At 39.9% G+C, this 25,117-nt stretch overlaps 1 protein-coding gene across 1 annotated transcript in view; it reads left to right on the forward strand.

Moving 5' to 3' along the window:
- The window catches only part of LOC110358182 (protein SPT2 homolog), an 84,498-nt gene extending 63,457 nt beyond the window's left edge, over nucleotides 1-21,041 (forward strand). The window contains exon 4 of the mRNA XM_065049407.1: nucleotides 1-21,041. This exon is cut by the window's left edge and continues 60,071 nt beyond it. The gene's annotated coding sequence lies outside the window, so the exon portion shown is untranslated.
- The last annotated feature ends 4,076 nt before the right edge of the window (nucleotides 21,042-25,117 follow it).

Consider the following 25,117-nt stretch of genomic DNA (forward strand, 5'->3'; position numbering starts at 1 on the left):
GATTTACCAATTAAAATTCCAGAGGAAGAATTCATAAGGTTAGCATTCTTGCCAGAGGTCCCCTGCTCCCTTCCCCCCACTCTACCAAAAATAAAAAGCACATACTACTCTGCTTTAATAGTGAAAGCTCGAAAAAATGTAACTGCAGTTGATTTGTTGTCTGTTAATAAAATGATCAGCCACCTCCCACTGGGTTTCTCTCACCTGTTTTGAAATACTTGTATGAGGTGAAGGCTGACTGATTTTAGCGTAAACTGAAATTTCAGGAATTAAATAAACATGTTCCAGTCTAATTCTGTTTAGATCATGTCTGTTACTTGTATTTTGATTTGTGTCATACTGTTGACTGTTCCAGTTTATTCATTAAAAAAAAACCCTTGCGTTTTGTAGTATGTGATCTCACGCAAAACCACACTTTATGCTCATTCTGTTAGTATGTTTTTGCTGTCTGATTTTTGTGAGCATATGTAATGAAATTCTAAAAAGAAAACACTTGGAATTACAAAATGCTGGGAGGAGAAAAAAATCTGAAATTAAAACTACCACAAGTAAAGTTTGCTATGTATCATGATGACTGTTTTTATTAATTATTGCAAATGGTCATGCTTGATGACTGATGTAGAGAAGAGCAGACATGAGAAATGCATATAACCAGGGATTTTGTTGATTATGGTTGGTTTTTTTTATGGTGACAGTTGTAGTTTGTGTCAGCTGGCAACTCTGCTGAAAGGGTTACATGGCTGGTTCACTTCTGTCCTTGGTTTATTCAGTCATTTAGTAGCCCTTCAGTGGTGGATGGATTCTGTAAAACATTTGGATTGTGTGAATAGCAAGACAGCATGTGCATGTGGAGATGCTTGCCTGTGTGATATTACAGTGCTGAACAGCGTTACCTGGAATTGTCAGATACCAGCAGATTCTGGACTCCTTATTAATTATGATATTCTCAGACAACGTGCTGGTGCATGTTGCACTTCTCTCTTGTTTCACACATACACATGCTGACCTCCTGGATACAGATAGCTTTTTATGACCAGACCAGTTTTTGAGTGAGGGAGATTAGAAATCATTATAGCAGCTGCAGTGACGTATGGAAACTTCGAATGCATGGTGCATGCCCCCCACCCCATAGCATCTTGAACTGGTTAGATTACACGGGTAATTTCAGTGTCTGATTTTTTTTTTTTCCGCTAAAACGTGACAGTGAGGGAATTGCTTTTGATAGTACTATGGTTTGCCACCTCTTGGAAGTCTCCCCTCTCCCCCCAAATTTTTTGGGGCTGGCTGTTTTATGTCTAGATAGCCTTAATTTAAGGAAAGATTTTAATAGGCAAGGATACTTGTTTCAAATCTTTGAAGATAGGTTAAGCTTTATTATATAGTAAAGGGAGGAAGGAGTTGCCCCTTAAGTTAACTTGTCTTAACTGCAGTTCTCTGACCAGAGCAAGATTTTTTTCCCCTTTCATATTCTAACTGTGCTGAGGCTTGAAAACTGGATTCTTTATCTGTAAGCCATTCTATATAAATGTAGAAACACTTTGTTCTCCCATCTGTAACTTTAGTACTGGAGGTAGTTCTTCTGCACCTATCCCTGTTAGAAATGCAGTGTAATAGGACTGAAATACTTTTCCCAGGGGGTGATCAGGCTATTATGTCTGACTTGATTTGTTCCTACAAATTACTTATCACAGCAAGAGCTGAAAAGTTGAACTTGTGTTACTTGTTTCTTTAGGATTTGTAAGAAAGGGGAAACACCTTTAAAAATATATCCCTAAGAGATATGGCAAGTGTATAAGCTTGTGGTAGGTTGATATTACCTTAAATACCTTATTGAATATTCTCAGCACCAAAAAAAAAAGTTAAAATCTAAGCTACTGGATGGGCAAACTGAGGTGGGGTGTGTATCTAAATGCTTGTCTCCGACACACATGATAAATGTAATTATAGTGGCTTCATTCAAAATGCCAAAACATCATCATCAACTCATTTCTGTGAATATCTTGTATTGCTCATAAAGCTGATGAGAAGTAAAGATTTAAATCAAGCGATTTACTGGTACGCAGAGCAGTATCTTAGAAGTTCAACAGTCACAGGACAGAAAATCATCTTTTATGGCTCAGATGAAGCAAAGTTTAAGAATGAATTGACTCAAGAAACCTTTGTGGAGTTACTGTGTGGCTTTGAAGCTGATGATGAGAGTGATGACCTACAAATAGAAGGTGTGAAAATGAAAGAACTCTGTGGCACATATAGAGGTTCTCTGGACTGTCATCCTGACCCCAGAGGGTTGGGCTAACTGTTTTTAAGCAAATCCTGGTGACTATATTTCTGACCTGTTCCTGAAGATACCTGACGTGGGCATATTGTGCGATTCTATGCAGGAAAGCTTGCCTTCTGAACAATAAAGATATTGCCTAACCTAACTATTCCTAGCGATGAGTTTGAACTACAACTATTTGCCCAAGAAGAACAGTTTATGCCTCCTTTTCAAGCTGGTATGCTTGTGCACTATTTTATGTCCCCTCAGTCAGGGACAATTGGGTCATTTTGCCTGAATAGAGCTCGGGGAAGGTGGGACTGGGTATGGTTTGTGGAAGAGCACTGTGATCTCCTAGAAATTAGTCTGTTTCTAGAGAGTCTGATTTGTTTTTAAAGATGAGAATTTTAGTCTTTGACTGTAGTATACAACAGCTGCATAACACACATCTAAGTTCAGGGAAGAAGCTGTGTAGCTGTTTTTTTAAAAAATACTGTATTGACACAGCTCATACTGTGTATTAAAAGATGAAGTATTGAACCAGGGAAAATGATGATCTGACAGAATTATTGCTTAGAAACACTGAGCAGGCAGTATTTTTCTGAAGTAGAAATTCTCACCTCCTTTTTGTATATCCCTGTTCAGAATCCTACCTACTCCTATCGTGTGTTTTATTTCTCTCTGAGCACAGGCGTGGCTGATCTCTTCTAATGCTCACTCAAGAAATAAGTTTTCTAGTCCATAGTAGTACTGTTGCAGGTTTTTGTTATATTGCTGATCAAATTCAGAAGCCATGCTTTTTACCCTAGTGTCTCATGTGCGTCACTGCAAGTATTTTTGCATGACATCCACCCATGCCAATGTCTTATTAGTGCATGTATCCATGTTGATAATTTCTTGGTCTTTGTAGATGAGGGAGAGAAAAGAAATCTTTAATTCTGAATGGATGGATGTTCATGTGTCACAACAGTATATGCTTGCTTTTAGTACCAGACAGGGATGCATCTCTCCCAGTGAATCTGCAGATTTGAGTTATTCTCCACATAATGTGAAGTAAAAGTCAACAGCTTGAAAAGAATTATGTTTGCCTTCTAATGGTCATTCTAAACTACATCTTTGTAATAACTGTGCCAGACTTTCTGCAAACTTTTGCATTTTTTTTCTTGCCCGTTGGCTTGTGCTACTGAAGTCATGCTCTGTAGTTATTATGTGATGCCACTTATCTGTTCCATAATCATCTTGAACCAGATGTTTCACTTTTCTTCACTGTCAGAAATATCTGCTATAAATAGGTGCATAGTACTGTGCATTTTTTTTTTTTGCTGTGTTGGTCATGGTGAAACTGCATGTTTAAATTGATGCTCATTTTAAGAGCAACATCTGGTTTAAATTTTGCAGCCAGCTGCTCACACCTTAAGGAAAACATCAGGGCTGGATGACTTGTGAATAATTAAATATTTGTATTTTACTAATCTTTAGCTGCACTTGCTTAACAAGTGTGTGGTTGGGCAATAAGCGTGAAATGGTTTCTATTAGCAACTGTTGCCTATATCTTCACTGAAAATACTGGGAGTAGTTGTGTTTTTGAGGGGCCTGTTTTTCTTTTTTTTTTTTTTTTTAATTTGTTTTGGGGGGGAACAAGTGAAACAAACCATTGAAAATATTTTTTTAAAACCAGACTTGTATTTTCATAATGTTTGAACACGATCTTATTTTAAATTTCAGGCTTAGTTAAAAGCTATGTTGTTGTGATAACAAAGGTTCAGCATTCAGAGGTGTGCTTCACAGAATAGAATTCAAATTCTTTGAATGGAAGATGATCATATTAATATGAATATATGATAACATTTCTGGTTTTGTCTAGAAAGGGATATATTTCCCAGTATCCATCGGCAGGCACAAAGGGGAAGTTGGTGTGCTAGCAAGTTGTCAACAAAAGGGATGGGGGAAAAAAAATCAAGAGTATCATGGGATGGAATACTTGGCCATCTTGGTCATTCAGGAAGCATCTAAAGAAACTGAAGTAATGTAGGATTTGGTCTCTTTTGAGCTATTCCAAGCAAATCTTGCAAGTTGGAAAAATTCCCACCAAATACACTAGTTAGTAAGATAACAGCTTTTGCATGGAGGTCCTCGTATAGCATTGACAAACACTGAACTCCTCAAACCTATGTCCTTAGTTAAGCTTATGAATGAATTCATATGTGAGAGGTGTGATATGCAAATACACGTAATTAGTGGCTACATTTATAATACCACTAATCACTTATCAGTGCATAATTCTTTCTAAATCAGTTGAATGTCTCTTCAGAAGCTTGAGGGTATTTCCTTAGGTGCTTGATAAAGGAAATACTGACTTTTCAACAAGTAAATTAAAATAACAGTGTTCTGCTGGATGCTGTTTGTGCTTTGAATATGTGTGCTAGTATTAATCAGTTTGCACTGTGGTTAGTAATGAGCCTCAAAAATTAAGTCTGCACTTGACATAGTCCCTAGTGAATAAAAAAAAAACAACCCTGAGATTGTTGTTGGTAATTGGCACTTTCAATTTATCTCTGACAATAGCAACACCAGCCTTCTTCAGGATGCCAGCTCCCTAAATAGGCAGATATTTTATTGTATGAAATGACAGGCGGGTGAAGTGTCTGCTGGGGTTGGGGGGGGGGGCAACAGCCGAAGTCAGTGTGCTGTGGTTGCAGCTGAGCTGGAGCCCTGGCTGGGAGAGCTCTACCCCTCTGCTGAAATTCCTCAGGGAAGGAAGGAGTGGACGGGAGGCCTCCCTCCCCACAAGCAGCTGTGGAATGAGAATGAAATCCAATGTTTATTCTTTCTACCGGAAACTATAGGAAATGTAGCACTCATGTAAGTTGCATAATAGTATTTGCAGTTGTGATAGGGAGAGCCCGAGTAGGGCGCGAGGAGAGCCTGCTGTTAGAAACCCTGATGCTCCCAGAGAAGAAAAACTGCAGTGTGGGCTGCAAAAGGGTTGAATTGCTTTATCAGGGAGCTGCCCTGGTTCTTTAAGGGAATCTTTTTTTCTGGTTTGTGACGTTTGGTCAGTATGTGCCAGTTAAAGCATTCTGGGGGAGGAACTGTTAGTGCAAGCAGAGAGGATGTGCCCTGTGGCTGGGGTGAGGAACTGGAAGTGGCCGATTTGTTTCCACTCTGCTGCTGCTCTGCTGCCTAGTGAAGGCAATCTTGTGGTGGAAGTTGTCTGTGATTTTTTTTTTTTTGGGTCTCGTGAGTTACTAGAGTGCTACTAGTTGTCCTCTCTCATCCACTGTTATCAGCTCCAGGAGCCTGGCTTTGCTTTGTGCTGCTTGGGTGTCTTGACAGGTTGAAATGACTGATGATACCCAAGCTCTACATCTTCACATACAGGACATGCAAGTGCTAGCCTTGGTCAAACAGGTGCAATATGAGCATGACTCTTAATATTAACGCTGCTTTAGCTGGGCGATCCCCTGCCTCTCTGGAACTGCTTAGAAACTGCTAGTTGAGGAATATCAAATGGGTCCCATTAAGACCTTCTGTAATACAGCAGCTGGAGAAGGCAAAAATACCACTTTCAGAAGACCTAACTACTTTCTCACAACTGGTTTATGGCTGTGGGAAGAATGAACCTCTGGTTCTTTGTCTGAAATCTATGTGTAATTTTAGTGAAAGTACACTGATGTCAGGCTGATGCTCAAAGTTGGAACCTCCTTCCTGGTTTTCTTCAGCTGTTTTCAGTAGGCAGAAAGATGGGGACGAATGCTTTACTTATGAATGGGAAAGTCGTGTCTTCTAGCAGTTACAATAGTAATAGCACCAAGGCTACTGTAGAAGATACCTTTGTGTAATGAAAACTGAAATGTACAACATCTTTCTTATACCATGAAAGAAACCTCTTATGACTGTTATCCTATTTAGATGTTTCTTGGAAATGATGTATTTCAGTAACAATGTTATATAGCAAAAATTCCTCTGAAAAAGATATGTGGATCGTATAGTAGAAAATTAGTACAGAAGGTGGCATTACATTTGAATAAGAAACCTTTAATTGCCTCTTAACTGTGAGGTACCATGGTGTGTCTTGCTCTCCTGTTAGGTACAGAACACGTCTGTTAGATTATCTGCTTGGGTAGAGAGTCAAAAAGCTGTATTGACAAGCTAAGTGCTGTATTTTCCCCAGGAGTTTCTGCCCGAAGAGTTGCATGTTGTAGCCAGAACACCCCTCGATAATGTGTGACTTCAGTGATTATGACTGGTTTGGTTTGGGTACGTTCAATATACTTCAGCTGCCTGATAAATTGGCCTGCTGGAACTCTCTAACTTCTTGGCTGGCGTTAAGAGCATGTAATTCTGTGGTGAAGGAGCAGCATGCAGTTCAATACCACATAAGTACACATCAATTAAAAAGTGCCTAGATATGGGCAGGGAAGCTTAGTCAAATATTCCTTTGGGGGGCGGGGAGGGAACTAAGCATGTCTGTTGTAGATAAAGCTGTTTTTTTTGTGACAGTCTGGAGAGCCAAAACATTTGGGAAAACCATTCCTGGGATGTCAGGTTAACCTTCTTTTTTGTGGGTTGCATTCAGAAGCCTGGTTAGACACGAACAGTGAAGGTGCTAGAGGCTATTCTGAGAAGCATAGTTCTGTAGGCAGACCACAGGTGTTTTCTTCCTGGAATCCAGCATTTACCTTCCCTTTTTTTTTTTTTTTTGGTGCAGAGTTGCTTCTTTGGCATCTTGTGTTTGTAAATACAATTTTTATGGAATTTAGGAGATAGTCTTATGCTTTGGGGATGTGTTGAGAATCAAAAATTGTTTAAAGAACTTGCTTAGCAGACACCTTGATTTAAAAACAACACACCCACTTGATTGTGATGCTATTCAGGGAAATGATTCAGTGCAGTTTCGGTGGGTTTAAACAATGGCTTAGTGGCACACCTATTATGTAGAAAGCTGACTTTCAAATAGGATGCCTGTTTTCTGCAACTCTATACATAGCTAACAGCCACAAGGCAATACTTGGTAGTTGGTATACACGTCCTGTACAGAGCATGCTTCATTGAATACTATTTTCCCATGTGCTGAAGGTTACCAGGTGAACTGGAAATATTGGAATGATTTGTTGGATCCTTCAGGTTTTGCTTTCAGAGCTGCTTTATCTTGCAGTAAAACATAACTAGGAGTGTAGTCGATTCACACATAGTATGTGCAGTCAAGTCTGAAATGGTACACTTAGATTTTTTTTTTTTTCTCACTCTACACACAGGTTGTAATAGCACGCTAGCTCATTTATCTGTATCTCTTTGTTCATGGCCAGTTTGAGTTGCATATAGTAAAATACATTGTGGAGAGCTTATGGTCTTGAGCTCAGCTCATAGTCTTCAGTTTTGTGCTTAAATTTGTGTTCAGAAATAGTAGAGCTGACAGTGAGTGGCAGCCTGCAGTGATGAAGCTGTGCTCACAACACACCTTTACATAGAGCACTGACACCTCGCTATAAAATCCCTAGCTGAAGTCCCTCATACAGTGTGAATTTTGACTGCTTTACCCCTGCCTGTGTGCATGTCAGGCACACATCTGAGAGTGACTGTGCTGTGGATGGGTACTGTACAAATGACTCAGTTCCTGTTCCTTCGGCTGAAGCTTCGTTAGGAGTTCTCAAAAAAGTATTTCAGAATGTGGATGTGGTCAACATAGTCATTTTCCAGGCATCTTAAAGGAAACCCACATCAACTGTGAAAGTGAACTTTGAACTCTTCTGTCCTGCCACCAACAGAACTTGGGCAGTGCTGGATGGGAATGCTTGTTTGCTTCAGCCCAGATCTTCTCTTGCCACTGTGTACTTCTTGCCCTTGAGATTAACTGCCCAGTTATTTTTCAGGAGAATTTCCAGTGATGCATCTGTGTATGACTGATTCACTACTCTGCTGGTGGGACATCAACTAGACAGGTAGTTAGAAACAGCTTCTGACAAATTTAGGCCCCATTTAGTTGTTCAGCACACTTAAGTAATACTGAAAGTAGTTAAACTCACTAGAACATGTAGTGTTATTTCCCAGTTACTATGGCAAATTGTGGTACAAAACACTTTACTTGTACTGTACCTCCTAGGATTTAATATATAGCCTTATTTGAGTAAGTTCTCTTGAAGGCATCAATTATTAAAAGAGGGTCTGTTTTGAGGTGTCAGATGGATTACTTTTACTGAAAATGTTTATCTTGTACTCTGAATCTTTGCCTGTTTAGAATGGCTTATTTTTAAGCAACTTTACCATAGTCTTCATGACTTATGCAGTGGATTTTTTTTGTACATATACCAGTTGTGATTATGTATACATTATGCAAGCCATGAATATACCAGGATCTAGTCTTTGAATGGTGTTATCTTCAAATGACTCTTTTAATACACTTCCTCTAGTTTAATGATATGTGCAACTGTGCCATCTAATTGTTATCTTGTGCTGATGTTTGTATTCATATAGTGCTCTGGATTTCCCTGTTGGTTACCCAGCGATGCTGCATGAGGCGTTCTGCCAACAAAGGGGAGATGTTTCCCCGGAGAGCCTTTAGAATGCTATTCCAGTGGGATGGTGAAGCAAGTCTCCAAATGGCAGCATACGCTGCATTTAGAAGAAAAATGCTACTGTGCAGATGACAGGGAAAATGTTTTGAGCATGTGTTGGAAAATATAACTCTCAGGTCTCTTACCTGGAAACCTGTGCATTCCGTACAGAGTGAACCATGCTGTTTAGGTATAAAGCAATTAGAGTGGAAAAGCTGTGTTATCCGTAACTCTAGAAGTTGTAAATGAGTGGCTCTGTGTTCAGCCTTCCTTACGGTTTTTGACAGCAATAAGGAATTGTTTTGTGCCTTACTTCACATGTTAACAGTGGTAGCAGTGAGTCTCTTACAAGCAGAGAGAGAAAAGGAGGTAAGACTTGATCTGAAGGAGATCATGACATTTCGCGGACGTATGATGGGAAGTCAAGAGTGCCTGCCGTCCTTGATGCCTATCGGAAGTGTTCATGTCCATGTTTTTGTTTGGGCATCCCCCCTCGCCTTTAGAAAAGGGTGAGGATTAATGAGACTGGCAATTTGATAGTGGTTTCTGTATTACTGCTCTGCATTGCAAAATATCAGGTGTATCTAGACTTTACCAAATGGTTTATCAGGACAAATCAACTTGATGTTTTTAAAATATGCTTTCATAATAGTTAGAATTTTAAACTACTATTATACTACACAGACATCTTTCTTTTTTCTTCTTCATCTGATATTAAGAATGAAAGTATGCAGTGTGAGATCTGAATTTATTGTGGCCACGTTTAAGTTTTCTTAATGTCATCTTGACCTGTAGTAGGAATCTAGTTCTAAAGGTTTTGCCTCAAAGATTAAATTTAATTGCAATGATGGATCTGACACATTTCTGACTGTTGTGCAGTTTATTCTGCAGTGAATGTAACTTTCCATCTTAAGGTAACCTTGCTTTTAGACAAACTACTGTGAATGAGTATAGAACACTTTGTCACTTCTGTGCTTGTTACAGAGATTGCTGCTGATTTTTCTTTTAAAAACAACTTGTGTACTGACATACTTGTGTCACTATGTCTTGCAGCTGTAGAGAGCTGGAGACCACTGAACTCATTAAACCATCTCTGTTCTAAAGTGCAATCTTCATTCACAATACTGATATGAATGTGAAATGGTTGGTCTGTATCCTCTGCTTGCTAATTCAAACTTACTGTTGCTTTTGAGTTTTTTGTTTGTGGAATGTTTATAGCATTCAGATGCTCAGTAAGTGTTTGGTGGATTGTCCTTGCATCCTGCTTGGATGCTTGGTCTTTAAAACTTTACCTTTTGAGTATACTTTACCATCATTTCTTCATGATGTATCTTTTGTAATGAAAAAACCCTTTTGGGTAGAAAGTTACTGAGCTAGATTAGACATGATTCCAAAAGGCTTTCTTATGAAACGTAATGTGGATAATGCAGCTGCTTGAATATTCCCAGAGGAGTACCTAGGACTTGCTCATGCTCTGCAATGGTATTCTTAGAAGTAAGGATAGGTAATATTTGCATTTAAGATAGTGTCCTATTAAGGAGCTGAATTTAACAGTGACTGAGTGGGCACTGCAGTAAATCAAACTGCATGAAATAGGTTGGTTATAGCCTATGTTTATATAACAGCCTGTAGTCACAGTTTGGTTTGAGGTTGTTTGGTTTTTAAGTATGTGCTGGGAACTGGGGATAATGGCTTCTCAGCAGAGTTCTCCCCTTGGAGACCAAAATCCTCTCTGTGTTTACCATTGGCACTTCATGCATCCTTGAGGTTGAGCTTATCTGGACCAGGTCAGGAGTCCTCATGAGAAGCTGCAGTTAAGTAAGATCTGCTCTTGTAATGCAGTGTTTGTAGCAAGCTTCTCAAATTGCAGAATGAGTTTAATCACTGTCCACTACTACACACTGTAGTAATGGAGTGTTAATCTCCAAGTTTTGATATCAAATGTTCCTTAATATATTATTCAAAACTGAGACTGCCCTGGGATTGGCATAGTCTACTGTTTTGTCATAACTTGAATCTGTACAACATTAAATATTACTGGTATTTTATACTATTTGGGATTTCCCTTCAAGAATCCTTTTTCAAACTCACTGGTATGCTAGTCTTTATTCTTTTCTCTGTATTGTGAATTCCTGTCACCATAGTCTCTGCCTGCCCTGAAAAATTGCCTTCCTCATTCTAAGATGAAGGACAATAATGCTTCCCATTTGTCTGTTGTGGATATGTTTTTGAATCTCAGTGTTCCTGAGATTTTTGAGGTATCTCATCCCAATGAACTGGATACTCAAGTGAACTAGTTCTTGGTTCTTTCCAGTTCCAATTTATACATCAACAGTCTTTGGCTGATTTTTATCCTTGTCTTGGAGATAGTCTAAAAACAGTTCACGTTATAGAAAATCTAGAAGATAATCTTGGCAAGGTTCTGAGTGGGTAAAACAGCCTGGAGATTGTATCTACTGTGGGAGAATATGCTTCTCCAGCTGTTGCTTCCTCTGTTCTGTTTCATGGTAGTTACATCACCTGCACAAAATATTTCTTCAAGTTCACTCTTCTCTTCTAGGTTCTGTATTAGCCCTTTTTGAGAAAGGGATAAAGTAAAAGCTAAATCCTCGTACTATGATGTGGTCACATACTTTTTGACCTATTAAGTTTGTGGCTTTATGGTTTTTCTTCAGTATCCTATTTGTCTCTCTCTTCTAGTATTAAGTTGCTAAACTATGCCAAAGTCCTCTTTGTATGTTATAAGTAGCCTTTATCAGCAGTAGCAGTATTGTCAGCATCTCTTGTATCCTTGAGACTTACCCCAGATTTTTGTGCCCTTTTACCTTATTGTGGCGTTTTCTAAAAACTTACTGATTAGCAGTCAGTACATGTAGTGTGCTTCTACACTGATGGGTGCAGCCACTTGTTTTACCTAACTCTTCATTTTCTGTATGATCTCAAGCATGAGTGGTAGGCCTGGCTTTGATTCGCATGTGTTGCTCAAATGTTGATAGCCTTATTAAATGGCTCAGATGATGGCTTGTGTTGGGGCATCAAACTCATTTTTCACTGGGGGCCACAGCGGCCTCATGGTTGCCTTCAAAGGGCCAAATGTAATTTTAAGACTGTGTAAATGTAACTTCTCCTACATGAGCTGTGGGATAAACTTCTACATTTCCTACTTTTCCTACAGTCCTAAAATTACATTTGACCCTTTGAAGGTAACTGTGAGGCTGATGTGGCCCCCGGTGAAAATGAGTTTGACACCCCTGGCCTATGTAGTATGGTCCCAGATCCAAATAGGTCTTTCTGCTTAAATGCTTAAAGAATGTAAAATAGTAGTGATATCCCTCTCTCTTCCCCTGGCAGTGCACTTGTTTGTTCATGTTTACCTAATCTCATCACCTCAGTGCAAGTGTATATGTATCTGTATATTTATGTGGGGAGGGGGCAGAGGATCTTCATGTAAGTGGTTGTTTAAGACATACACAATGTTCTTGTTTCCCTGTGGATCCTCTGTTCTCTGTGTGTTTTAAAACTTCATTGCTGGTTAACTTGGAAAGCTAGATCTGTGTGACTTTTCCCACAGCATGCTTGGGAGTACAAATTTAGAGCAAGGAAATGTAGTATCTTCAAAAGCATTTATCAGCTTTGATGCCACCGTGTCCCTTACACATCACTGTTTGATTTCTCTGAAGTCAAATACAGAATATTGCTTATCTAGAGCTGGGTGTATTGGTGTTTGTAACCAGCATGTGACTTGCTGGTGTGTATTACTTCATGCACATTTAATATCGGTAAATATTAGCCCTGATTCTGTAGAGCAGATGTGTATTTTTGGGAAGTTTCTTACTATGTTGTACCTGTTGCTCTTCTGCTGGGCCTATTTCTCATCACCATTTCTGGTTTAAAGGAAGCAAAATCATGTGAGCTGTGGGATAAACATATGCGTTTAGGTCTCTCTGACATAGTAGCATGCTGTTTTCATGTGATAATCTTCAGGCAAGATAAAATGTATCCCTGGCTTTCAGATTTCTCTTGTAAAGAATTCTTAACCCTTTAAGAATTGCGGTCCTTATTTTTGTTACTGTGAGGTGCTTCATTTTCTAAATAATTTGGAGAACACTTAACTACAATACCAGTTCTGGTTTAATTTCAAATTTTCTGAAGACCTTAACTTCCAGATTATAGTACAGATACCGTTATGTTTAGATCTCCAGGCTTCTGTGGGCATTAATATTCCCTAATGACTTTTTTTAGGTATCCACCTTATTACTGTCTTTTTGTTGAAGTTGTAGATTCTGCATTTTCTTAATCTATATTTGGATGATGTAACACTCAGACCTTCCTAATGTATTGTGTAACTTGGCCTTTGTTTCAAGAGTAGTGCTGGCTGCTGTATAACAGGTGTGACATTTTGGGTGGACTTGTTCTTTTTGTTGGATGCTCCTAGCATTTACCAGGGGGAGGAAGGTGGCTGTTATCTTACTGCATGTCTCGGAGGGTGAAAGCAAGTCCCTCTGAGTCATAAGGCAAAACAAAGCCCAAACCATGCCTATAGTCCAGGTTCCCCATCACACAGGCTTACAACTAATTAGTCATTATATCTTTTTCCCAGCTAACTCAGGTCTGCTTGCAGGGGGCAGAGTTCCCTGTAGAATAATAGGATGATCAGACACAGTTTAAGTTCTCAGCATAAATGTAGTTAACTTCATATTGCACTTAGTTGGGAGTGGGGGGTGTTTACCTTCCCCAGCCGAGTTTTTCACAGGAAGGAAGTTAGGGCAGGGTGGGGAAAACGGGACAGTAAATGAATTTATATTCACCACCCTCCTATTGCTTATTATGGTGTGATACAGGACTAGGTGGCTTTGTAGCATTTCCATAATTAAATAATCAAATGCCATATGTTGGAAAGTTCAAGTAACACATGAACACTGTTTTCTTCTGGAGTACTAACTGCAGTTGGAAGAGTAGCTTTGAAGTAGATCCTTGAAGACTATACAGAAGGATCACACTGTCAGTGCTGGGAATTGCTGTTAGGAATTGTTGCCACTTGACTTGTTATCCTGCTTTTGTACCAAACTTGTCTCATCCCTGTCATGCTTTCACTTATTCACTAGGTTGCCATTTCACATTGATACTTTCTTTCCCCAATATTCTCTGCACATAGGTATCCAGCATAAATAAATGACCATGCTGGTAAAGATGAGGGCCCCTGTTTTCCACACAGATTGGGTACTGTGCATGGTATCTTGGAATTGAATTGTGTACGAGAGACATAGTAGACCTTTGAGAGCCTGACCATCAAAGATTATGTGCTGTAGGGGTACTGAGATGCTTGTTTAAATTCAGCAAGCATCAGAATTTGGTAGCATTTAGTCTTAAAATCTCAGCTGAATCATGTGCACTAAAAATATACTATTTTGTGCTTAACTCATTTAGTTTCTACTTATGTCTCAGTTGGATTGCTAGTCAAACTGGTAATATTTGGTGTACTGGGTGTGTGCTGTTGCAAGGTGCATGCATGCTGTTTAGAAAATGAAAATTAAGCTAGCTGAAGATGTAATAAAGTTCTTTGCTTGTTGAATCTTAGCATCTCTATTACAACAATGTTGATGTGCTGTGAGCACCAACTACTTGCCTCTTAAATGGCTGGGTGGGCTTCTTTCTTACGTGTGCCACACCCTGATGTATGTCCATAATACCAATGTGCAGTAAGTCTGGCAAACCTATTGCACAGGGGATGCTTACTCATGGGCTGTGGCTTGTGCCATTTTGTAGGTCTGGGTTAAAGAGAGGGACTTAGGGGCATGCAGGTTAATGGGAGAGAGAAGAGAGTTCATTTTCCCTTCCCAACTTTTTTCCACTTCGGCAATCTGCTGCACTATAACCCTGCCTGAGGCTTAGAAACGCTGGTTTTGTGTCCACACAAGCAAATCTAGCTGCAGGTGTTTGTCATATGGTAAGTGTGCAGAAAGCTACTTCACGTGTATCTTAAAAAGAACTGAACTGGAATCCTCTGGCAAGGTGTTTGCTTAACACTGTGGACCTAAACAGAAACTTCATTGCCACTGTTTGCTGTCTTCATATAAAATTGCCTCACTGCTCATAAAACTGTGATTTGGTGAATAAGCTAATTCAGTTTCTCGTATTACCATCCAGTGGACGGTTAAAACACACTAGGCTATAGGCACTTAGTATAATAATAGCTGACAACTGAATACTACTTGCTTGAAGGACAGCATAGTCCTGATGCGGACGTTATAGAAAGGAAGATCGTTACTTTTTAGCATACAGAAACCTACAGCTTAGGAACTTTAATTCATGCTTATACTATTTTATGGAAGCTTTGTGCTATTTTTCAATAGCACAGATATTCAACAGCTCAGATAGTCATTCCATTAACTTCAGTGGACAGTTTGCTTAACTCTATAACTAACTCAGAGTTATGTAGACATTAATAATATGTTTATCTGTGGAGTTTTTTGCATGCTAGAAAAAGTAATTGTTTGCAGCATCTTTTATGGGTTTTTACAGTTAAGCCTCTTTATTTGTATCAAATCTTTCAAAGACTGCATCTGTGAAGTCAGCTCAAAAATAGTCCTGGTTAAAGGTAGCTGCGTTTGCATTTATCAGCAATTAAGTTTTGAAAACAAGCTACTTATTTGGCCTCTGAGAATGCAAATGGCTTTGCCTTTAGGAAGTTGTTTTAGAAAGTTGTGCCAACTCTATACCTCCCTGGGCTTGCTTATACTAGTGTGCTCTGGCAGAGCAATTTAAAAAATGTCTTGGGCAGGATTTTAATAAATCTATTTAGCCCAATCAGAAGCTTCACTTAATGGAGCAATATATAAATAGTTGCGGAGAGTCAAGTGACCATCAGCTGGTCTGAAGGGGTTTGACCACCCCAGTCACAGGGTCTGAGGTATGCGGGAGCTGGGATCGCCGAAAACACGCTTTGCTGCAGAGATATCCCGGCTCTGGCGTAATTACGTAACTGCAGAGGAATTCATGGCCGTAAGAATGTGTTTTAATTAGACACCTGTATTTAATGTTGGTTTCACCTTCTGTATCACTACTGTGGGCTTTTCCAAAAAGAAAAAAGGTTACTGCCTCAGTTAACTTTCCCATTTCATTAAGTAGTGCATATTGCAACAGAGAGCTGAACTCCACAATTACACATGTCCTTTATAAAGTGTATGCCTGCTTGGTTGAAACAATGCACTGATCTGTTTTACTGAATTCAGACCTTAAGACATAATGGCTCTTTGCCTAAGTTCATATTAGGTAATAAGAAGTTCTTGGCATGCTTGGTAAATACTGGAATTTCATTGTATTGTGCATTAAGCATGGAGAAATATTTCTTCAATTGCAGTGCCAGTGAACTGAAATACAAGTGTTTTGGCTGTCCCTGGTGATGGCTTTATTAAACCTCGGTGGAACTGTCAGCTCTGAACTTGCAGAGATGCTGGCTTGCTTTCTGTTTGGGAAGTTACTGAAGCCAACAGCCAGGTAATGACTTCTTTATTGAAAGCATCCCCCTGCCCCAGTTGTAAGTATCACAATATGGATTCTAAGCAAACTGGTGGGATGGCACCTATTTCTTTTTGTTTGTTTCCCTTGACACCTGTGGCAGTGCTGTCCAGAACTTAAAGATTTCACCAAATTCGTAACTTAATTACAAGATCCATTGTTCAAATCCAAGTAATTGGCATTCTTCCTTCCCTGCCTTCCTTGCTTTTTATACTGAATAGTTTATCCCCCTTTTCATTACAGACTTTTATGTTTGTCAGTGCCATCCCTATCCTTATAATGTATTAGCCTATGATGTGAGACTCTTGCCACAGCAAAGCTGTCTGGCTCAGACCTGTTCTGTTTTCTGTCGATTCAACAGCTGGACCTTTGATTAAAAAATTGAGTTATTGGCTTTATTCAAACTGGAAAAAATACAGTAGTGTATATATATCGGGTACCTTTCTTGCCTTGATTGATCTACTTAAAGAACATTCAATCATACTGAATATGTCTTGATTCAGCAAGTAAAGGGTAGGTGTCTGTTAGGAGGTGATTCACAAGTACTATAGTCACCTGCCTCTGTTATTTGATGCACAGCACACACCCTGTGGGGGGGTGTTCTCATTTTCACTTGATCTTATGGTGGACTCAGCTACCTCTTAGATTTTTGGGGAATAAGCCTTCATATTAGTACAGTTCACCGGTGTCAAAAGCTTCACTTGTCTGTATTATCGATGACAGAGTATAAGTTTTTCTTTTCTAGTAACTTGGTATTTCTTCCTTTCATGAAGCAGTAAGTATCCTGTCTGCATAAATATCTAAACCAGGCATTGCTTAACTGGGTTTGAGGATCCAGGCTTTTGGTACTGCTTGAGACTTCAAGTTATGTGCATGTGAAGCAAGTCCACTGTATTATGACAGAGCTCCCTCCTGCATCTCTGAGGTGTTCACAGACCACCTCCCTTTCTTTTCCTGCAAGAGTCCTGAACTTGAAATGAACCCTGTGTCTTCTGGGGGAGTGGGGTGTTTTTGCTTGTTTGTATGTTTAGTTTTTTGGTTTTGTTTGGGGTTTTTTTGTGGGTGCATGTGTGTACCTTGCTGCCTCAGTGGTCTGCAGGTGGTTAAGTGATGCTGCTTGGTGGCTGCCCCTCAACATAGCCTGCCCTGGAGGGAGGTGGTGTCTGGGTCCAAGGCTCTACTCCTCCCCTTGCTTGCTCCTATAGTGGTTGCAAGGGGCCTGGCTAAAATTTGAAAATGACCTAGTTGATAATGTTAATAAATCAAAATGGTTTTGTTAGATAAAAAATACTAATTTAAAAGTATCACTTGTAACACCAAGGGTCTTGCAAAGCTTCTGTCTGAGCCTCTTGGCCTCTCATTGAAGACACAGGGATGGTGCTTTCTCCAGCTCATTCCAGAGCTTGCTTGAGGGTAGGAGGGGAGATACTCCCACTGCCTGCAAGCCAACAGTGCCTGTGGTGGAGGAGCTTTGTCCCCATATGGGGCAGGGTAGGATGAACCTTCCCTGCTGCTGGGCTGTAACTGGGAGGGAAGTGCTGCTTGCTCCGAGGTTGTGAAAGGCCAACTCCAGGCTGGAGCGTGGTGCCAATACAGAAGAGGACTATATTGGGTTGTCTTGAGGAGGACTGAAGCCAGGGAAGTGTAAAAGCCTATAAAAGGAGGGAGAGTGGGACAAGTTGCAGTAAATGAATAGTGAATTCTCCAGCAGAGAAATACCAGTATTATTTCTTGAGCTTCAGTGCTGTTGCTCTCATGCCTCAGTGTTATGTACTTATTTCTGGCAAACTACTGTCAGTTGTGCAAGCTTCAGAGGTTAGCACAGGTACTGCATAGGGATTAAATAATGTTGATCCATGCTTAATAAATGCTGTTTGTGAAACTGTATTGTGGTGAAGTTCAGCAGGGCATGCATGCACCTCTTGTGCTTCTCTTATAATGGGAGTGTAATAGGAACCACGCTTTTTCCAGAAGCATTTGATAGCAAGCTGTTCCAGTTATTTCCTTTCCAATAGACTAGTCTTTAGCCACTGATATTATTGCTATAATCTAGTCGAAGGTTAGTGGTGAAACTGCTCTAAAAATGATTAAACAAAAATACTCTTATAGTTGATCATGATTCTGTGTTTAAAAAAAAATTAAAATTTGTCGGGTCACTGACAGTGTTAAAATAGTCTATCATTGAAGTTGAAAGTCTTGCTGGTTCCCAAATAATGTTTTATTTAAACAAAAACTTGAAATATTTAATGAACAGTTCTAACTTAATAGCCACTTTTTGTTTGTCTTTACTGAGACAGACTTATTTCTTGCAATGTAAAATCTTAATGCTTACTCAGAGACTTCAAGGAGTTACCCAGAGTATATTTCACTCACCATTGGAAGGCCAAGCTAAGCATGTATCCACTGGGATATTTCTCAGATGTGCTGCACTATGCTATAACAGTTCCTGAGCTGATAGAGAGGAGCCAGGATTCCCTCACTTGACACCAGAGATTAAAGGATTTGAAATCACCGTGAAGGGAGCTTTTATGTGAAGACTCTAGATGCTGCGCTGATTTCTATTAGAAGTTAACTCTAAGCAGTTCCCCTCCTTCTCTCTACTAGATTATGTAGGAATTGTACTTTTTCTCACTGCAATGTGGGATATATTTCCCCATTTCAGGATTACTTCTATGCATTTAAGCTTGCTTTTATTTACTTGAATGCCCTTCCTGACAGTGTAACAGCTTTTTTTTTTTTTTTTAATAATTCACAGCTTCTTGTACAATACTGTTTGAGGATTAAGGAGAAACTTAAGGTGACTTTGGTTCTGCTATTATTCTACTTTGCATTTGTGAGCATTTTTTATCTGCGTTTGGGAACAGGTCTTTACTAATACACAGGGATGAAACAGGTTATTTCAAAATAAAGATGTAGGAATGCTGCGTGCTTGTTAATTATAAAACATAATGACTGCATACATGAGGTGACTGTTCTGGCAACACACTTTCCTGTTTACTGTCTACAAGAAATCTGTGTAATACCAACTGTAGAAGATTCTTTAAGAAGGCTTATCTTCAGAACTGCTGCATATGCTGATTTCTTTTTTTCTAATTGTTTCTGCAGATCCTGTTGGATTAATGCTGTGGATCGGCCAACATGGAACCTGTAGTTGCTCATCAATCGCTCAGTAGTCAGTGTAGATCCTGTCTTTACAATCAGCAGCTACATCTGGCTACTGGGTCTCTGATGACAACTCGTATCTTCTATCTAGACTTCTTGTTGGATTTTTATCTTCTCTCATGGGTGCAGAGCAAGTTCACGGTACTAACAAGCTGACAGCTGAGGTGTGGCCCTAAATAAAGGATTTTATATGTGTTGGATCTAATTCACACTGGGAATCAGATTAAATACCTGGATGCTGTGTATTGGAAAGCAATAGTCTTTTCTGTAGCCTAATCTTGGGGCTTGTAGTAGTCAAAACTGATGGGAATGATATTTAGCAAGTTTGAGCTAAGATAGTTGGACTTCGCTATTGTCAATGAAGAAACTTTAACCTCTCCTGCAAACGATGGGTTTTGAAACGGGCATCTTGGCAGATCATGTGACTACTGCGCATTAGGGGAGGAAACCTACTGTGAAGTGTGATGTGCACAGCTGGCTTTTGTCGAATGCATAGGAAGACTGTCCAGGTTTGGGGCATGAACCTGGCATACAATGTAGATTTCTGTGTTTGTTAAGCAACAGCTACATTGTCTGCTGGGTTTCCAGCTGCCTGGAAATACAAAGTGGAGGGGTATCTACATTTTTTTTTTTTTGGTCAAGTTACCTGCCTTGTATCTCTGAGGAAGACACTGCAATTGAGGTCTAATTGCTGCCTCCCCCTCTGTTCTCGTGCAAGGGATCCAGCTGTTGTCAACTAGAGCTGGAAGCCAGGCTAGATCTGAAACTAGTTAGTAAATAAAAAGTTCATGGGATTGAAGTGTTCAGACACCTGAGCATGGGTAGCTCTTGAGCAGAAGCTGATGCCTGCTGCCTGCATAGCCATTAGTTTGCCTTGGTAACACTGTTTTGTTCCTTTTGACTTCAGATGGAGAACTATATATGTGTGTGCTGTAGAGTTATTGTTTTAGGAGAAGGGAATAGTGGGGAGCTATTTATAGGTCTGACTGTTTTGTTTTTTTTTTAAAACACATGCTGCACTTAGTGGGGCTTATACACAGTGCCTAGAAATAGAGGAGGAATAAGAGGATCTTTTGAGAGCTGATACCAACAGGATCTCTTGCTTCTTGAGTAGCATCAAAACTTCATTTGTGCACTGTATCCAGCCACTCAGTGGCAAAACAGGCGGTTTCAATTTGAGAAGATTAGGCCTAGAATAGTGGGGTCCCTTCAGACCTGGACTGCAGTCATAGTAGTAAATGGGGAAGCTTGCACAGCATGTCTGTACTGTTAACCCTTTGTTAGCAAACTCCATACCGTTTCCACTTTCACCATGGAAACTGGGAGAGTTGTGGTGGCTACTCAAAGAGTGAAGGAACATATGAATTGGCCAAGATTTAAGCTTTTGTCTGTGGGACTGTACAGGGGTTGTTTTAGATCAACAGGCATCCAGAACTCTTCCTATTGAAGAGCAATACTTCAGGAGGCAGAAGGGTTCCTAAGTGAGTGCTACTGTTAAAATTTGTGCTTTTGTTAAAAAAAAAAAAAAATAAAACTTCTAATGCAAAGAACGGTGTGTCTTTTCCTGTTTACTGTATCAAACAAGTCTTCTAGGACCTAGGGAATACAAAGCTGGTCAATACAATGTCTAGTGTAGACAACCCCTTAATACTTGCATCAGCCTGACTGTACTCAAGAAATATGCGTTCATTTACATGTTTCTACATTAGGTAAAAATGGACAGACAATTGCCTATAGCCAATAGTTGGCACAAATAATAACTCCCTCTTGAAATAACTGTGGATTGTCTATATAGCTTTGAAAGCTGATTGTTAAGTTTGAACAAGTTTGGTTTTTGCTTTAACATGCTGTTTACCTCAATGCCAGTGTGTTGACATCTAGGTCTCTGACTTTGCAAAATTATTAAAGAATTAAACACAGTTGAGTCTTTATTCTTAAATTAACTGGCACTTTCTCAGTGCTGTTACTGGTGTTTCTTGCCATATAACCTCCTTGGTCTTGACCATCACATGCACAGTAGTCCTAAAAATGGCAATGTGTTACTCTCTGCCATGTTTGTCTTGTTTAGCTTCAACAGTATGAAAATATCAGTTTTTTTAGCATTGCTTTGTTTCAGTGTTTAGTTGTTCAACTCAGCTTTAAGGATTCAGTTCAGAATAAGGTACTTCTACCACAAATGTTTATACAGCAAGCACCATAAAGCAATTCAAAAGCAGATCAACCTTATGTTTTAATATCAAGCCCCTCTCCTATTCAATTTCACTTCCTCTCTGTGTTTCAGTTAAACTTACGATGTTGAAATCCCCTTTGTGGGCAGGTATTTCTGGTTCCTCTTATTTTTCTGTCATGCTACTTGCTTTTGTATACAGACACCTTTAAAAAAAAAAAAAACTTCTCTGTTACGTTATTCAGAGATTCTTGCTTTATTTTCAGTGTCTGGTGTAGCTAATGGAAGCATATAAGTGTTTATTCCTCCTACTGTGTTACTTGTGGTTTGCTTCTTTGTTCCTTCTCTTCTATATGGATTTCAGTGAAACTGGCATAAATAAATGTCTATCCCTTTTTCTCCCCTTGTGAGGGTACCATTACTATTCCTGATTAAACTGCTGCTGATAGCGTTCTGAAGTCCTCATTCAGCTCCAGTGGAAGAAACTGGATCCTGTGACACACTGGTTTCCATGTATCCAACTTTAGTGGGGTCGTCAGAGTTTCCTGACAGTAACCTTGGCCATCTTGCTGTGATGCTCAAGAGTGTGAGGACTCACTGGGGTGCGTGTTCTTTTCTCAGAAGGGAAAGTGAGATGAAGGCCCTTGCCTGACCAGAGCTCTCCCTCCCATCACAGCATCTCTGAAGCCAGGTCAAGGCAGTAAGTTTTGAGAACACAACTGCTAAATTACTCAACTATATCCCTTCTCCAAAAGGCTAAGCTTAGATTTTGGCATTCAGAATTTTTTTCTTTCCTGTACAATTCACTAGGCAAATAGTAGGAGCTAAGACCACAGTGGTAGTTTGATCTGTTTGGATTAAGACTGGAGAAGATCACAGTGCTTTCACAATTTTGTGGGAGTTTTTTTTCGTGGTGGTAGTGCGTTTCAGTTGACATGATGCCTTCTCACACTGATGCGTTTTCCAGTCCTCTGACTCTTTTAAAATTCACCTGAATGTCTATTTAAATCTTGATACCAGGAAGAACAATATTTTTACTTTCTGGCTCCAGATAACTACTAGGAAAGCCTCACCGCCTACTATATTCTGTGAAGAATACCTCTGAACTCTGAGCTGTGTTTTCTTGGCTGTGTTTGTGCTTTCTGTGCAAATCAAGACTGAAAGAACCAAAAGGATGCTTCTAATCTGACCCTGATGCACTTGCGGCATGTGTTGTCGTATCAGTACACAACAGTGACAAATACATTCTGTAAGTTTCTTACCTCCAGGCTTTTTTTTTTAAGTTTCTAAAACTGCAGTAATGTTTAAAACCTGAGGTGGTGAGGCAACTAAAAAACAAAGCCCTGCTTGAAATAGAACAGAATAGTGAATAGGTTGCTTCAATTGCCCAAAAGTGTGAATAGGTACTCTAAATGGGAGAGCTCCATCCATTGGGCAGATGGCTTGTAATTTAGCTGTGGAAACCTTCTGTAAGGTGGACCTCCCTCACTGTCCTGAGTAAATGAGTAGACCATGTCTTGTGCACAGCTCCTTTTTGGGGCTGTTTGGTTGATGAGGCTGTGGCTGTCTTCCCAGCTCTGCGCTGCACAAAGGAATTCCTTGAGCTACCTATGGAATGTGAGGGCAGAAGGAAGGTGCTGAGTGAGGGACTTGGAGCAGTCTTTTTAGAAACCTTCCAGCAGGCACCTTTTCTTTCCCTTAGCATGAGCAAACAGTTTTCTGAAGGTGTAAACGCACCTGGGACTTCTCACTAGAAGTACCCTCTGAACAATATCCTTTGGTGTCTGACTTGAAGGCTATTGGTGGGCTTGTCCAGTTTTACTCTGTAAATACACCTATGAGTTTGGCACCTGAAGTGGTGTTTCAGGCAAGATGGACTGGCCTGGGACCTCTGTATTGTATCTCTCTGGACATTTCATGTAGGGCTGTAACACAACTCTTGTAGCATAGAAGTGCTTTCTATGCAATGCTGCAGCACTGGTGGAGTCTGTCTGTCCTGGGGTTGTTTGTACTGTGACATGTTGGGTTTTTTATTTTTTTTAACAATAAACTGGAAGACTACCCTTGGTTGTGGGTGTTTGCAAAAGAAAGCTCCACTAAAGCAGTGTTGAGCTTAAGTGGTCCTGTGGCTAGACAGCTGCTTGTAAAAGCGCCAAACCAAAATTGTAAAAAGCCTTGAGATGCAGCTTAACATTGGCGTTTTTCTCCTGCTGTGTCACTTACAGCTTCTGGTGGTAGCTCGAAGACGATGCTGAATTGTTAGATGAGAAGACTGCTCATGTTTTTAAGGAAGTGCCACACCATTGCTTGGCTGGCATGATAGTTGCTGTCTATGTTACGTATATAACAGCAGCAGGTTTTAGTCTGAAGGCTTTAAGGAACAGTTGCTACTCCTACACATTAACAAACTTCATCCTTTGAAGTTGGTAATTTTTCTTGCTACTTTTAAAGTTTTGTTCTGTAGGTTGTTGCTAAGTAACACCCGCACATACTCTATCTCCCTTCCATGTGCTCTGAATGCCAGTCTTCCATGCAAAACACCTTTCCAAAATTAGTGTCTGTCAAGCTCCTGAAAGGTAGTGATGCTGTGATTCAAGTCAATCATGTTGCCTTCTGTAGGTGTTAATTCTCCCATCAAAAGACACTTGCAGAATCACTAATATGGTGAATCTCTGATTCTTTTTAGCTGCAAGAAAACAGTACCTTCTGAAACACGTGCTAATTCCAGAAAGAGAAGTAAATTGTAGGGGGCACACTTACAATACCAATTTGTTCATCATGGTCATAATATTAATAGATCTCTTTAAAGCTTTGTTTTGTATAACAGTAAGAGTTCTGGTAAGAGCTGGGCTGAATGATTAGGTAGGTAGTTTTCCTGTGTCTCAGGGCTGGCAAACCAATACCTGGGTGGGTATGCACTGAAGTTTTTAGTGAGGGACAAGCATTGAAAATATGTGAGGGGAAGTGTTATCAAAGAATATAGGGAACTTCCCCATTCATTTAGTCTGCTTTATCTCATAGAAGGAAGGTTCTATACCTTCACTTCTCCCACCTCTAGTAATTCCGTATACTCTTCCGCTAGACATATGTGCTATATTGAGTATTTTTCTTCCTTTGTTCACCTGTATTTGTTCCCCGGTTGTTTGTATAGCCTGGGCAGGTGAGCTGTGCCTGTTTTGAGAAGAGTATGAGCAGCTGAACAGGGCATCATGTATACTGAGACCAGGAGCTGCTTCCTTCCCTGTTTCCCAGTTAACTTGGGCAATACACATGCAAAGGAGTCTGTCAGACTTGCACAGAGAACTCTGGATAATTGTTGTCTCTCCAAAATAGCCACACATAAAAGGCATTAAAACCCCAGCAGCACAGCCAAGAACAGCTCATCTTTGTAGCTGCAGCCTTTCCAATTAGCAGAAAATGAATGAAAGTAAAAGTAAACAAGCCTGCCACTGCCTCTTG

The sequence above is a fragment of the Columba livia genome, chromosome 1, assembly GCF_036013475.1.
Source record: "Columba livia isolate bColLiv1 breed racing homer chromosome 1, bColLiv1.pat.W.v2, whole genome shotgun sequence".
Taxonomy (NCBI): Eukaryota; Metazoa; Chordata; class Aves; order Columbiformes; family Columbidae; genus Columba; species Columba livia.